Source organism: Chroicocephalus ridibundus, chromosome 1, assembly GCF_963924245.1.
Source record: "Chroicocephalus ridibundus chromosome 1, bChrRid1.1, whole genome shotgun sequence".
Classification (NCBI taxonomy): domain Eukaryota; kingdom Metazoa; phylum Chordata; class Aves; order Charadriiformes; family Laridae; genus Chroicocephalus; species Chroicocephalus ridibundus.
Window position 1 is genome coordinate 82,157,789 of NC_086284.1, and position 15,132 is coordinate 82,172,920.

The 15,132-nt window shown below is 37.6% G+C and overlaps 1 protein-coding gene across 4 annotated transcripts in view; it reads left to right on the top strand.

The window, feature by feature from the left end:
• Positions 1 to 15,132, top strand: part of TBL1X (transducin beta like 1 X-linked) — a 203,623-nt gene that overhangs the window by 51,793 nt on the left and 136,698 nt on the right. For all 4 annotated transcript variants that reach the window (XM_063341306.1, XM_063341312.1, XM_063341320.1 and 1 more), the window contains exon 2: positions 9,419 to 9,492. The gene's annotated coding sequence lies outside the window, so the exon portion shown is untranslated. The remainder of the gene's footprint in view (positions 1 to 9,418; positions 9,493 to 15,132) is intronic.

Genomic DNA, 15,132 nt, shown 5'->3' on the forward strand with positions numbered 1-15,132 from the left:
CGCTAGTCTTTATCTCAATATGCAAATATTTAAAATGAGAAGAACATCTGTTAACATCATAGGATGTTGTGTAGATGATTTAATGGTTGTAGCAGTCTGAATTAGGTAAAGTGCTGTGATAATGCCACTAAGATGGCTCTAAGCCACCAGTATGATGCAGCTGTGAAAAAGGCTAATGTGCTTCTACGATGCATTAGACATATTTTTGTAGAGAGAGGGAGAAATGCTAATAGCATTTCACAAAGCCTTCCTGAGACCTCATTTGGAGTATTGTGTCTGATGCTCTTCCCTTGCAGTGAACAGGAAGATGGACTTAAATTGGAACAGGTGCAAAGACAGACTACTAGGCTGATCAGAGTTACAAAGTATTTATCTTTCAAAGAGCGAATTAGAAAGCTTTTGTCATTTAGTGTAGTCAGTGCCAGTTAGAAGGGATAAAGTTATTCTTTGTAAATAAATTATGGATAAACGTCACCAACAAAGAACTGTTTCAGTTGACGTATAACCAATTTTGCTGTATTGATATTATAAATTGGTTCTGAATGAATTTATACAAACTATAAGAACTTCCCTCACCATTTCTTCTGAACAGGACACTGGGGCAAAGAACCTGAACAGTTTTAAGCCTGAGTTTAGTAAGCTGCACAGCAGATTTAATTCTGGAATGACTGTAGAAAGTTAAGTTGCGAGACAAGTCTTTGGATTTGAAGTATTGAGGTCTCCAAGGGGCCTGAAGGGAGACTGAAACTGTTTGTTTTCATTATATTTATTTGGCACTAACAATGTACTTCAGCGTTTCCAGTGGTTGCTTGTGGATAAGAAGTATATTTTTTCTGCTCTTCTCCCAGACCCTTTAATAACAACTTATTTTACTTATCCTGTGTTCTCCCCGCCATCTTCTCATGTTCACCATGGAACCATTGCAAGATCTGGGATCAGGAATGAATCGTTCCCCCTTGGGAAAGACGGGATAAAATAGATATTTTAATCCCTTTTTATTGTGTTGTGCATGGTCCGCTTCCTGTGATTGTTTATGAGAAGCTGTTACTTGGCAATTGTTAAAAAAAATACGCAGCTATTGCAAAGCCATAGGATATAGACAGTGCCCTCAAGCTCCATCTCTCTCTCTATAATTATAGCCTTTCCTATAGCTATTTGGCCTTTTGAAGGGTATTGAGAAGCATTTTGTGGTGTTTAGGGCACACTGAGTGGATATACTATGGAAACTTCACAACTGAACATTCATCACATCACATGGTTACCTGCGGTTGCACGTCTATCCCGAAGGGACCATCCTGTGTGTCTGAACTATGCTGAGGCACACATTGAAATACCGTGTTGGTGATCCAGACGAGGTGTTGCATTCTTTCTGCTACTCAGGCTTTGCTGTTTGGTGCGGAGAAGTTTTTCTGTTGTGTTGTTTGAAAAATAGATGTATTTGTCTTCTTTGTGCGCCAGAAGGTTTGTTCTCAGTAAGCGCTGCCTTGCATTTTGGTTATCCCTCTGCCTTTGCATTTGCAGCATTTCTGTGAGAAAGTGGACTTCCAGGGAAATCAGCATATCGTTAAAGACCTCAGATTGAAAGGGGAAGTACGGAAGGAAAATGAGATGTGAAATTCTTTCACAGGCTCTAACTTTGGTATTGAATTAAGTAACCAGAATGTGGGCAGGAAGTAGAAGATGATAAAGAGCAGCACTTCCATTAGGTTGTCTTGTTTTTCAGAAAGCTGTGCAGCCTGTGAGATGGGTAGTGTTTATAACACATTCATGGCATAGCTGCTTCCTGGTAAGTGTGCAACAGGAAGAAGTGTTGTTCTTAAATTAGTAAGTGAAAAAGCAGCTGGTAAAGGATGGGCTACAGCTTTCTAGATTTAATTCTGGACAGGATTTAAAGAGAAAGATTCTTTTCAACGTTTCAGTGGAGGCTTGGATTAAAAAGTAAAATCCAACTTCTTATATTGCTGGTGTTTTTAGGCTCAGGCCATATCACCAGATTTTCAGTTGACTGTGAAAAGGCCTCTACGCTTCAGGTGACTATTGTCATAATAAAGATTCATTCTTACAGGGAACCACTATAATATAAACCTGAATTTTTATAAAATACATTGTTAGGCAGTGGAGAACTCTTAAGAAAGTGAACTAGTTAAGTACGATATTATTCCTGCTTTTACCAATAACTTGCCATGAGTTTTTATATGTATTATTTGAAAAGGACACAAATAATTTTGAATAGCTCATTAATTTTATAATTGGGGCCAGTCGAATGTCACTTTTGTTTTTTTCCCATAAAAAGATTGTAAGTCCCATTTAGGATGAATTCTGTTTCAAAAATGAGTTCACAAGCGTGTACTTGTAACTTTGCTGTCTAAATATAATAGCCAGTCTTTTGAAAATTTTAACAATAATATTTATACAATAGTAGACAGTTAAAAAAATGGGTGTGATTTATAATTTACTTTGAGATCAAACATGAAAAACATGCTAGGGAATACATTTTAATGGAAGGAGCTTATACTGTGGTAGATTTCTTTCCTGTTCAACACCTTACAGATTGTCAATTTGAGGAAAAATAAAAGCACTGAGACTTTGTCTTTCGTGGACCAACTGTTTGACAGCAACTGTGCTGTTTATATTTAAACCATTGGATTATCTCTAATACTTTCAGATGGTCTGAAGCAAACTTCTAGCAGTGCCCTTCATGATGAGTTCCTATAATTAATGGTTCCTGAAACTACCAGGCCTCCAGCACTTCCTCTCTCCTGCAGCTCTCTGAGGTGTGAAGCTCAAGGATCAAAGAAATGTTAACTATATTGGCTTTAGGCTGTACAAAGTATAAACCCGGATCACTTGTTCGCTGAAAAGTTCTAGGACTTCTCTGTGTGAGCAAGTTAACTAGCATAGCCAGACTATAATTGCTATAGCCATAACACTAAAATCCTCTCATTCTGTAAGAAAGATGTTTTGAACTGAGCTGGGCTTCTTTTGGATGAAGGTTATTAATAAAAAAAAAAAAAATATTACCAAAAAAACCCCCACTGTAGACACCTTCATGGAAGATTTTAACTAGTGTCGTGTATGATTCTGTCACCATTATACTGGTAAATTTTCCATGTCAGGAAACTATTGGATGGTAAGAATTGGGTTTTTTCCTTCAGTCATGTGGATCCTGGGGAGGCACAGGCACTTGTTGACATGATGAGGTGCAGCTGTTGAATGCAGCCAGTAGCAGAGGATGGGGCAATTCTTGGCTTCATATGGGTAGTTTGTGGGGAAAAATGATGGACTGTCATTTGTAAGTGAGTCTCTTGACCTTTCTGGCAAGGAAGTATGTGTGGGTGAACAAAGCAGCTTTTTCGTGTCACTGGTGATGGAAACTAGAATGTAAACACCATGGTAGGAGGGATGCCAGGAGTTCATGAGCCGGAAGAGAAAATAAACAGAGGAGAAGAGTTCCCTGAAGTGAATGGAGGCAAATTCTGAAATTCTTTTTATGTCTTTTTGGTCAGCTTATGTTTTTTGTTTTGTTTTGTTTGTTGGTTTGTTTTTTAAATTTATTTTTTAATTCAACATCAATCTACTACTAATCGTTACAGATACTTTACTGGTACCTTAACTAGCAAACAAATACGAATATGCTGATGAATAGGAGACACTGAGAGTGCCAACTTTTGAGAAATGTCTAGGATCACCAGTGATAATTGTCTTCTGTATGAGTTACAGCCATTGGATTTTTTTAGCCTAGTTCCAAGGGCATGATTCATATTAACAGCCCCACTTCCTCCGTGGGATGTGACAGTGGTGGATTTGCAGGGTCAGGCCATACTGATGACTGAGTCTCATTCTACCTTCAACACCAGCAGGCAGTATACCAAATGGAAGAGAAAGAGATAGTACAACATTAAATATATTGGTGTGACTGTTTGAGACCTCTTCAGAAGAAATAAGATTAAATACCATCTTACATTATCCTGACAGGTACCTTTTAATGTTGAGTGCTTATCAACAAGATCCAAGTATTTTGAATGTTTTTATTTCCCTGTTGGATTTGGGGTCAAATAAAGATAATTAGATACCGATTTCAGCATTAAAGTGTACTTAATGCAGTGTGGCTCAACAGAGGAATGAGTTATTTATTTGTAAATAGTGCATTCTTGATAATATTGCATTTATACTTAATTTTTATATATTGGGCACACAAAACATTTGCTGAAAGGCTGCCTTTTACTGTACAGAAATATTATCCACCGTTTGTTATCTAAATATAAAATGCAACTTCAGTCTACTGTCTTTATTTTGGATAAATCAGAGAGTTATTTTTTCTTTTTAGTTTCAATATTGGAAGAATCAAGATGTAATAGAAATTCCTCATTAGCAGACACCTTCTAGCACTGAGTCATTCATCTGTACTCATTAAGTAAAGTATGCTGTTATTAAATGGCTGCTCAGTAATACAGTAGCAGCATAGGAGGGATACGTGCTTTCTTCACTGAATCTACATAATTTCAGCAGAGATTGAGATTTTTAAATCAATAAGGGGATTCAGTTGCACAGGTTTTATTACAGGCTGTGAGAATCCTAGAGCTTAACCTCCCAGGCTGTATGTGAAAATTTCACCTTGAAGAGAGGCTGCCTCCCTACCCCTCCTGAGTGAGCACTTGCTCCTGCTCGCTCACACGTGCTTGCAAACACACGCACGCACTAATCAGCCTCCTGAGTATTTCAGTGGGTGGCACATTGAGGGATTCAGGATCAGACCCCATTTGTTGTTTGGGAGGAGCAGGATTTTGGACGGCAGCAGAGCACAAAGGTAGACGAGACCACTACTCAGGTAGAACTAAGACCACTGTTGTCACCCTGAAGGGATGGGGTTGCATTTGATGGTAGAGAAGCCAGGATCTGCTGCCCTGTTAGAGAAAAGGAGCGATGTGACTGACTACTGTTTTATTATCATGAGAAGGGAAAGTATAGTGGCTCAGAAGAAAAAAATGAAGAAAAGCTATGTGACTTTTCGCACTATTTAGAAATAGTGCAAATGCTGTCCATGGGAAAGAAATGCAAGGCTTAAACACAGAGAAATTTACCAGCACGTGAAGCAAAATGGCATGTTAAGTGTGCCATGAAAATGTGACACTATGTGTTTTTGAACGAGGTGGGGCTGGAAGAAAAGGGAATAATACTGGGAATAAGCTGAGGAAAAAATTCACAACAGATCTGGTTTTAAATCCAGTGTGACCCATGTAGACTTTTATTTTTTCAGAACTTATGTCTTCTAGGCAATCAACATACAAGTTACACCAAACAAGGCCATAAATCTTAGGAAGCTAATTGCAGAAGTAATGTGAAAGATTAAAGTTTTCACTTAAAACAGTTTAGTATTTTGCTTTACATTCACCTCTCTGATACACCAGTGATGAATTGTATTAAAGATAAGGAAAAGCTCCTGTAGCATTTGCAGCACATGTGGGTTATGCCCCTAAAGTGCTGATTATACTGTGCAGAAAGGCAACTGCATTCTTTGTTATTTGAAACTTGGATTGTATTTCAGTGAGGAAATTATAGGGAAGAGAAATGAGCAAAAGTAGAGAGATGAAGGGATAAGGAGGAGTTGTGTGAGATGGGAGGATGTATAAAATAAGGGAAAAGGAAAAATCAGGTAGAAGGGCAGATTACAATCTCCCAACAGCTAGGAGAGTTGATAGGTTTAGGGTACTGATATGTAAATCCATGTTAGGAACAATCCTATGGCTAGCTGTTAGTTTTCATTGATACCAAGAAGCTGAGATCACCTACTCTATATTAAGGTTTGTGTTACCTCTTCTTTTTGAAAGATGCCTGTTACAAGTAAGGTTGATGTCATGAGGTAATCCAAAAAACTATTTTTGTGTATGTAAGTGAGAAGAATCTTCTTAATTAAATTCTCATCATATTTGAATGTATTGCGTAATTCTGACTTCTCTTTGTGTTGATTTAGTTCACATTCTGTTGATACACTCTATTGTTACCAAACCAAATATTGAAACTATTCTAAAAATAGGACTTACGCAATAAATGAAAGGTCTTTTAATTTGCTTTATTATTTTACATTTTGGAGGAATCAACCTCTCCCAACTGTGTAAAATTATCTTAAATTCAGCCTTAAGCCTCTCCCCCACAAAAAGGAGGGCTGTTTGAGACAAGACAGGAAGATGTCTTTGCTTGGTTCATACTTTCTGGCAAAAATAGGTGAGGGTATGCTATCATTTACTTTCTTCCAGTGGAATAAAGATAAGCACATTTATCCTTGGTAAACAGTGCCAAGAAAACCCTGTTCTTAATTAAAAACCATTCCTCCTTCCTCCCCCCAATACTTCATATGTTTGATTGAATCAAGGGCTGTTTTTTCTTCAGAAAGAACGTTTTAAAAAAGTACTACTAACTCTGTATTAAGCGAAATGTAGAATGAGTTTAGATTGAGATTTAGACTCTGTCTAACTTTATTTGGGTTCTTTGTAGAATTATTAAAAAAAAATAAATAAAAGAGTAAGTGGTGTTAATCTAGCATCAAGACTGAAGAACCTACAGTCCACAGAGCCTTCATATAGCTGCCTTGACATCTAAATATGTAGGTGTCTGTTTTTCAGTAGCAAAGGATTTAAGTGCCTAAAATTCTACTTCTGTACAGACAGCAATGCTGGTTTGGCTTGTCTTCCGCCGAAGTCCATCTGGGATTCTGAAATTAAGTATTTCTGCTCATTAGCCCTCGTACAGGTTTCTTTAACGCTTATCATTGGAAAATGAGTTCAGCACAAAACGCAGCAGCCATGGCTATGGCACACTAATCACAAAGACTCTGTAGGAACCAGAAAGGAAGTACGGAAAAGATAGGGAGTTGATTGTTGAGAATAAATCTGAAAATTGCCAGGGCAAGAGGCAAGCAGAGGACTTGGGAGAGTAAAGCAGGGGAAAAAGCATTGGAAAGTAAAAAGCAGTGCGGAAGAGCTAACAAATCCATGAAGGAGACAGAAAGCTGAGAGATGAGATTAAAAGGAAAGCTGGTATATGAGACCTGGGAGCTAATGGGAAATGGGATTCTGGTTGTGGGGAGGGAGCAATATATTGTGTAATGAAGCTGATGAGAATGAAGCAGTTACTCTAAAGAGGCAGGGAGACAGGGCTGAGATCAGAAACAGGAGACCGAGCCTGATAACAAGGAATGTGATGGGGGTGGTGGCACATGTCCCCGGTATTGGCAATAGTACAGCTTGGGTGAGAAGGATAGGTGGCCAAGTTTTGAGGAAGACTGCTGGGCATCTGTATTGAACAAGATGGAGCTTCCTTACAATGGTTACTGCCTTTAAAGGAGCTGGAAATTAAACCAAGCTCAGAAAGCTGTCTTGAAGCATGTCGTTTGAGTTATGGAGAACAAGCGCTGCACAGCTGGGAAGGTGAAGACCGAAGGTTGTCTAGAACGTGTTAACTGAGCTCCCTCGGACATACATGTTATGATATAGTTTTAAATTATGTGATCTCGGAATTGTATGGTCTTTTCATCTGGACCAGAAGTGTACAAAGACTGTGCAGCAAAGGAGACACATCTTTGAAAACTTGTTGTTTTCAAAAAAAAAAAATAATTGTTGTAGAAACTTTGAGAGGTAGTGAATGGGGCAACGCACTACAAGAAAGGAAAGATGCGTTGCCTAGTTTAAGGCAGATGAACACAGCTTCCCCAGAAAGTTAAAGTATCGTATAAGGCTAGATACTCTCATAAATGAGTTTGAGGACTCTCTGGTTGAATGCTATAGTTCATAATGCTCCTAATTCCAAAGTTTCATTCTTTAAGTTCATGGTCTATGGGGATGATACGACGTCCCTTGCAGGGGACTGCAGTGCGGTCTGTGGTTATCCTGACAGCACCAAAGAGGAGCTCTGTGTGAGAACTAGCGTTTCTGTCCTCAGAGTGCTGTTCTAAAATGGCACAGAATAACCTGGAGTGGATGCAAGCGTAGAACTGTGCTGTGACCATACGTGACCATATGTGACCATACACAGTTGATGTGTTGATTTTCCGTACTCTCTTTTCTTCTTGCTACTGTATTCACTGAATGAGGTTAGGGTCCTGTGGAAAAAAATGGGATGTCATCACCTAACACAAAGCCTGTCAGACTAGGTATGAACAAGGGGGGCCAATTAACTCCATATCCTTAAAAAATAAAAATAGGGACTTCTGAAGTGCTTACCTTTAAAAATTTGTTAGTTTCCACCTCATCGGACACCTTTCTTATTTTAAGATTTTAGAGTTATTGAGGATGTTGATGTTTATATAGACTTGTTGACTTTTGTTTTTTTAAATGGCATGCTTTCCATATATTTATCCTGGGAAAGTCTGGATGCACGGTGTGCAAAGAAAACCTAAAAACTAGGAAGCATAGTTCCAGTCAGTTTTTTAATTTCCATTGACTTCTGGTAAAATTTTTCTTTTTAAAAATTCTACCTTGCTTACTTTTCCAAATATGTATTTAATTGGATGATGGAGAAGATGAAAAATAATTTTCTTGTGTTCTGATGTAACTGTAATTATATTTTAGGGGAACTAATTCCATCTTTGTTTTCTTTCTAATCTGGTTATATTATGACCGTGGACAAAAGTAAGACTGCGATTACTATTTAGGGAGACTAGGTTCAGTTGTTGTGTCGTATCAAGTGCATTGCTTTTCTACTGTGTTATTGTTAGATGGGCTGCTCTAAATGAGATGGTCTAATTTGGAAAAATTTGAATATGTGCAGGTGGACTTTTGTGCGGCAAAGCCACGCTTATTTAATTGGAGCTCCATATGCCTGCAAAAATTTATTCCATATGGTTGAATGTGTTCTTTAATTCATACTAGTGCCAGAAGAAAGTAGAATAACTTTGTTTTTTGAGCTCCTCCTTAACTAAGTGACATTGCACCTGTACACAAGCCTTCTTTCACTTTTTAAAGTGGTAATTGAATATGTAGGATTTTCTTGTTTTAAGGTAGCTTTAATCTGATGCAAACAAAGCCTTAACTGTGTTGCTGTCTGTTTGTACTCTTAAAAACAAGTGATGAAATATACCTAAATCATGCAATCCCATCTTCTGCTAGGTTGCATTTAGATGAGGCTTCTCACAGAAAACTCTTTCATTTAAGGTTGTGCTGAGTCTAAAAAAACATATATATATACACACACATATATATGTAGAATTGGTCAAATAAAACCCAGTCTTTTTGCAGGGAAAAAAAGCTTTGCATTTGCTTCTGGTTAAGCAAATTGATGGGAAATAATCCTTTTATAAAAGCTGGATATCTGAATTTTTGACTTGCTAACAATTAGGGGCCTTAAGAATTGATATAATCAAGAGGTGAACTTATAAGGAGTTATGTAAACTGATTTTCTTTCCTTTGCTTTTTATTGTACACAGGTACTCAAGGATAAAACTGGCCTGAAGGGAAAATCTGGGGGAAACTGGGGAGCTTGACTGTTCTTGCCACCTGAGTAAGTGAATGCTTAGCGGGAAGAAAGCTCTGCAAAATGTTAAAACTGTTAAATGTTTTTCAGCATCTCTGTTCCTAATTGCAATCTGTAACTTGAGACAGTACTTTGGCTTTTGAATTGAAGAAGATTAGAAATACTAGGGCTAGCTAAAGGGAATGTTCTATAGAGCCTTCTGTGCTTTGCCATAGGTTTGCTTTTTATTGCTACTCTTGAAGCCTCTATAAAATTAAACATAGATTATATGCAGGATTTCTTGGTATTTTGGTGTTTTGCCTTTTCAGTTACTTATCTTGAGGCTAATTTCTGAGTTTGAAAGACCTCTGTTTCTTAAAGTTAAACTTGATCTTGCTGGTTTGTGAGCATAATAAGGCACTGAGATTCAGAAGGACTGAAGTCACAAGGAGAGGTCAGGTTAAGTATGAGGTCATCAGAGGACGAAATCTCAGACGTCAGCCTCGTAGTGGCCTTATATGGTTGTCTTGGAAAGGGGTAAATGCTCATTTCACATTGTTTGAGACAAAAGCTATTGTCTCGGTTTGGTTTGCTTCCATTAAAATAGTTGGATTTACTTCCATTAAAACAGGACAAGGACAACTTTTCTTCATCAGCTTTGACGGGGCATGTGGCAGACATTCCTAGGCGTCTGAAGGTCCCCAACCAGTTCCAAACCCGGCCTACACAGGTTTCTGAAAAGGCAGGAAGAATATTTTTCAGTTACCCATCTAGCTTCCTTTCCTGGCAATCCAAGCATTATTCTGGTTACAACAAATTATTTTACATGTCCAAAAGGTATTTTGTTGTATTATTTAATGTATTTATATATTTATGCATATTCATATATGAAAAGCATGTAATATTAATGAGCAGATAAGTATAGTATTGCATGAAACTTCTTTCTACTGGTGACGTATTTTTAATAATGAGCAAGTTAATTGAGTTTTCTGAAACAATTGCCAGAGCTGGAGCCTTTCTTCCTGCTAGGATTTATCATGCTAAAAGAATTATGTTTAGTTTTGGAAGGCTTCAGTAAGTTGAATATCCTTACTGGTATCTACATTAAATTTTACAAACACTACTTTATCAGCTGAGAGTCTCTCAATTTAATCTGGTCTAAACTTGTTATCAGTGCATTTTATTTCAAATCTGTGCTGTGGTTTAATCATATTCTTGTACTGAATACATGAATTTATAAATTGATATCTGTCACGTCACTGCATAAAAAAGTATATTTAATTTTGCCATAGTGTTTACTGTCTTTATCTCTTTGTGATAGAGTAGTAGACCAAAAAGTCTCTCATTGCTTTTGATATTAAAGAAAATTAAATATGTAACTTAAAAATATGCAAGACTTTGAGCTATACTCACATAAGGTTTTAATTCGTTCAGAAATGCACCGTGGCAGCATTTACCATTATCACTTTTTGATTTGTAAGTTAGGTAGTGAATCACAAATAATGCCTGAGACTGTATTATAAGTAACTGGTTGCTTTCCTATGCATTTGTAGTTCTCATTGAAGTTCTGGTTCCTGCAAATTTTGTGCCTTGTCATACTTGCAGTCATGCGTCGTTTTAGGAATTAGGTCTATGGACTAGCAAAGAGGTGTAAGGTTTATTAAAGGAGAAAAGTTCAGTATTCTTAAATGATAATGGCATGTTTTGAAATCAAAATTGGCTCAACAGCTCTATTTTAAATCCAGCAGGGACCTTTGAGAGAGATTTTCGCGTTGTTTCTTTTAACTTCTATACTAACATGCAGCAAATGTTTTCATTTATTTCCTGTGTTATCAGTTCTACTCTGCATTATTTTAGTCTATTGCTTTTGACAGTGATGAAAGACAGGTATTTCCTGACCTTTTGTATTTTGGGTGCTACATAACCTCAGCTGTTTGCTTTAAGAATATTTTCTTCTCCTGTCTTGTTCCCTTTTCCTCTTTTGGAAGGCAGGACAAGAAATTCTAGGTGCAATTGCATTATTTTTTTTTTTTTTAATTGTCGTTTAAGTTTTGTGCTTGTGTACGTAAGACAAGAGCTTACTCATACAAAAGAAAGGTAGTCATTCTGCTAGGCTTGAGGATTTGTAGGTATAGTGACTTCTGCCTTGTCAAAGATATCATGTCAAAGTAATGTTACTTTTTACTTGAAAATTGTCCTTAATTGGTGTTAGAGGAAGGCAGGAGTCAAGAACTATTGAACTAAGAGCTCGGGATAAACCAATTAAATTGTGTAATCTATTCCTTTATGAATAAAGGATTGATCTCTAATTTAGGTGTTTTATCCAGTTTCTTATTTGCCAGTTATTGTATTTCCTGCATCACCTACAGATTTTCTCGTTCAGACTTGAAATTGAGTGCCCTGGGGCAAGATTTTCTCAAGTTAAGCATGGAAATGAACTGGCCATGTTTTTGAGACCATCTTGCATGTAGCAGCTCTTGTGCCTGGTGTTCTGGAAAGATCGATGGGTTTTGCAAATCTGCATCTGGGTTTGAAAGAAGAAAAAACATATCTGTGACTCAACCCTCTGTGTACTGTATTACTGTATTACGTTACTTTTCAGGGATCGGTAGGTAATAGTCTGTACTGTATTTAGAGGCTGAAGTGAAGCCAACTGGTACTGTTGCTGCATCCTGTTGATACTGTAGGATGAAGATCTTCAACTTCTTTTGGCAGTTATTTCAGGGAGATAGTTATTACTTTTTTTTAAATCATATTGTATGGTTTCTGACAGTTTTTAAAGATATCATATGCTCTGCTGTTCGTAGTCTAGAAGTCTCTGGGGATTTAAAACTCTTTTCTACAGTATCTCTCTCACAAAGATCAATTAAGTTCCTAATTAGAGTTGTATCAACTTAGCATCTACCGAAATCCTAAAAAAGCTGATGTTCGATGGGACAATTCTAGAAGGCTTTTTAATCTTACGATAAATTTTTAGTTGTGGATTTATTTTTGTAGTATATTTTTGAGAGGGGTTCTTTCTTGTTCGGAAAGTGGCGTTTGAGTAATGGAAAGCTTCAGTAGCTGAAATTTTAATAAAAATGGAACCAAACAAAGTTATTTAAACAATTTTATTTGTTAAAATATCTTGTTCTCAGACTGCTAAGAGAACTGTAGTTCCAACCCTCTCCCATGCTTTCTGTCTTTGAAAGACAACTTCTTTTGATCAGGCCGAAAAAGTTGATGAAATTGTATCTCCTTGTTTTGCCTGAAGCGAAATGACACAGCCTTTCGTTGGTGTTTGGAAAGTTGTATATCACTAAATTTGAAAGGTACCAAAGTCCTGTGGTTGGCCTCAGCATTAAAATATATAGACACTTCTGCTTTATGAGGCTGTAAACCAGATAATTCGTCACTAGTGGGGACCTGGAGGTAGACGTGGGCTTTTAAAAAACAATAAGTTATATTACAAATTCCTTCTGGAGCGGGAATGTTGTTTTTAGGGATTCCTGCAGAGTGGAAGCCTATTATGGTGGTATTGTGCGTGTAGTAAATCATATACTTTGCCTAGGTTGTTTGTTGTTTGGGGTTTTTTTGTTTTTGTTTTTTTTTTCTTAAAGGTCTAAGACCATTCCAACATTCTGTCATAATAACAAGTAGTATCCTCTCTGCAAACACAGAGGGGGGAGAAATGATTGTTATTTTTTTTGAAGTGTAATATTCTCACTATATAAATAAATGTTAGTGTGCCACACAATTCACGTGGACAGCAGTGCAGCTGTATTGCTGTTGTCTACCCAAAGAACAAGAAATGAGAAGGAAAGAGGGGATGACGAGGGGGATGTGTATCAGAGATCAGCGTTGTGGTATGAATGAATTGATGCTGTGGTTTTATTGGGGGTGGGGCAGACTCATTACAGGAGGCTTCATCTGTTTGCTGCACTTCGATATTTAGAAAGCATCTTTAGTGATCCTTTTTGCAAACCAGCTCATGCAGTAACTGGCAAAACAGAAGCAATTAGTGGTGTAATCTCAAAGGGAATCTCAAGCTTCACTTTAAGTGCAGTGATTAAATCCACTAAAATGATAACCATTGCTGCCAAGAACTCCTGTAATTGGTCACTAATGTATTTTGTTGTAGCAGTCGATAACCACTGGATTTCATGCATGTAATTAGTAATGCATACACGTTTGGTCAGTAAAATTGAAAATCCTAATAACCAAGGCTAGAGGGGGTGAGAAGGAACACAGAGCTGGAGAACTGAAATAGTGCTCTGTTGATAGTACCTAACTAGAACTGTATGCTTCAATAAAACAAGTGTCCTACTGTGCTGGAATACAAATGGGCTGTCTGTGGCAGGATATAGCAAAGACGTTTGGCAGAGAGGGATTTGAAAGCTTCTGGCATAATGTAATTGAATTGGCCATTTCTTTAAAGATACAGCAAATTGTTTGCCGCGGCATTCATCATCATAAGGAAGGTCAGACAGCTTGCCAAACATATGATATTCATAATAAAAAGTAAAACGGTGACGCTTACATTTAAACACAAATCATGTTAGCATGTTTGTAAAAGCTGTGGAAATGAATGGGAAATATTTTTGGTGGCGCTGAGGCATTAGTAATCTAAGTAAGACTGTAATTCAAGAGGGGGAAAGCTTATAGTCAGGGAAGAGACCCCCAAGGGAATTCAGCTAGTGAGCAACATATGATCCCCCTGACTTGAGAGGATAGTAGGTGTTTTGGCAGGAGTATTGCTGACTCTCTCTTCTGATCACTTAAGGGAAGATAAGCTTGTATGATCCTATTTTTTCCCTCTTAAGAAAATAAAGGGGAAAATAACAAAGGAGAAGGACTTAAGGAAGTCTTTAAAAAGAGGCAAAATCTAAACTGAAGCATTGCTGGGTTTTGTTAGTCAGTTACACTGTGACAGAACAAGATGATGCAATAACCTGTAGCATATCTGAAATGTTACAAGAAATGCTCAGTATTGGTACACTGGGAAACCCCTCTCCAGTCACATCCAGAGCGCTGAACACAAATTGCATGATGACAGGGGCTTTGGGCCACACAGTGATGCCTCTGCAAATGAGTAGCTGTTAGCTTTTAGGTTCTAACACATTCAGGAGACTGGCATTTTGATTTCTTGCACCACTGCACCACTGATAGGGTTGGAAATGGGAATCAAAATAATTAGATTGGATATATAGATCCTAGCAAACCAGCCAAGAAAGCGGCTAGGCTGGGGAGGGCTGCTCTGAATTCTAAAACGTGCCAGCATTTTTTTATGAGAGGGCGAGGACGGAAGGAGTAAACTAGAGTGCAGATGCTCGCCATTTATATTCAAAGCATGTAATAAAATAATTGAATATATGCTTCCTCCTATTAAAGCCTGTTAAAATCAGTAATAAAGTACATTAGCCTTATATTAAAAAGGGAGCACAAATTTTCAGGTAATATATCTTAGTTGCAGTATGCACAGTGTATAGATAGGCAGGCTGGGAAGTGGTCTTTTACATCATCCGAGGCATTCCTCCTTGCTGATACAGGACTGTTCTCATCAATGCATTTTCTGTTACCTTGTCCAGCAGTATGTTTGCAGTATTCCCTCTGGCAGTTTTTTGCACAGGGCCAACAGTTGTTCCCCTCCAAAAAGCCTTCCCTGATAGTCACTCAGTATTTCCCATTAAAAAAAAAAATAAATCTTTC